The 1,583-nt window shown below is 34.6% G+C and overlaps 1 long non-coding RNA gene across 1 annotated transcript; it reads left to right on the forward strand.

Moving 5' to 3' along the window:
* Window positions 1-39: 39 nt before the first annotated feature.
* On the forward strand, window positions 40-875 carry LOC111655347 (uncharacterized). The gene is made up of 2 exons (XR_002760801.2): window positions 40-128; window positions 245-875. It is a non-coding gene; the product is annotated as an uncharacterized LOC111655347 (long non-coding RNA).
* The last annotated feature ends 708 nt before the right edge of the window (window positions 876-1,583 follow it).

A 1,583-nucleotide genomic window follows, 5' to 3' on the forward strand; every position in this document is an offset into this window, starting at 1 on the left:
GACCTTTAGCTGTCCCTGTAAATGTGTTTGCAAATGAGTTTCCCTTGACTGACCTCACTGGCCGATGTGTCTGGGAGAATAGAGCGTCTGGAGAACATGGTGGGCCGTGCTTAAAGCTGGACACAGTGGTAAGTGTTGGAAGCTTTTTCTTCTGGGATGATTGGTGATAAAAAAATAAAAAGGATTTTTAAAAAAACTCCCACCCACCTCACAGTTTGACCTCATGTTTATTTACTCTCTGCAGAGGCAGCTAACTGGTTTGTTTCCTGTCAGCTGCAGAGCCATGGACTTACTGCAACATAGACATCTGCTTCCTGTCATCTGCCTCCACCCATAACTACTGCACGTACTTCAACCACAGGCCGAGTGAAGCTGTGATTCATACACCAGTATCCCTCAAATTACTGACTGCTGCCACAATATCCACAGTTGATCTGGGATTTTTTTATGAACAGTGAATGCAATGTTTTGAAACTGCCGTAAAAGCTACTTATAATATTTTTTCTTAACACGAATATGATCATGGTGTGATGTTAAATAACCAAAGAAAATGAGTACTATTTTCATTGTTATCCTGTACTGTATTACGTATGTCTTGTGTCCAGTCTGTACAAAGATGCATATTGTATATAGTAGTTATTTGTGAAAATGTCTCATTGGATTGACGAAGTGATTTGATTTTAATAGAACAGCAAAAGGTTTCTTACATGAAGTGTTTTTTGCATATTTTCTTCATTATATACTCTCTGTTACGAAGGTTATATATATATATATGTGTTTGTCATCATCTATCATATGACATGACATTTAATGTTTGCTAAGATTTATAAATGTAATAAAAGAGACAAATTGGACAATAAAATAATCATACAGGAGTTGCACTTTTTCCCCCTTATAAGAGAGTGATACTGACAATATTATAAGTCAAATCACACTTTCAGAATCTTGTGTGGTTGACAAGTGAGACAATGAGATAAAATGAAAACACTCACCCTGGATTACATGCACACATCATGTCCTGTGAATCCATGGTTCCTGTGAAAGCTGAATCTGAACGGCAGACTGTGACAGACAGTGAAATCTACTATATAGAGAGGTAAGGACAAACAGTAAATACAATATATGGGTATTACTTAAAAATGTTGACGATAAACAGTATCAAAATCATGGTTTGAATTCATGAAGACTTTAAGGATTATAATTTTAAACTTTACCTGTCAGGATTACGATCTTATATCCTCCTATTTATTTAAATAGTTTAATACGTTAACTAATAACAAGTAATATGAACATTATTTAACTCCTGATCAATTCACTTTGAGCCCCTTATATTGAGTTATGATAAGTTTGGATGTTTCAAGTTGGACTTATTATGATAAATGTGACACTGTACCTTTATACAACCTTATAAATCATCTATCTATAGATCATTTGTGAGAACTGACATGTCACTGAAATCTGCTTCTGTAGATACAAAAGAGGCATTATATCACTTGCTTTTATATTACTGTAGATTTCTGTGACATGTATGTATTTCTGTGTCAATATAGAAAGATAAATATAATGGTGAAGCTCTGACATGT

The sequence above is a fragment of the Seriola lalandi genome, unplaced genomic scaffold (genome assembly GCF_002814215.2).
Source record: "Seriola lalandi dorsalis isolate HSWRI2012SDOR001 ecotype SW California unplaced genomic scaffold, Sedor1 jcf7180001975291, whole genome shotgun sequence".
NCBI classification, from domain to species: domain Eukaryota; kingdom Metazoa; phylum Chordata; class Actinopteri; order Carangiformes; family Carangidae; genus Seriola; species Seriola lalandi.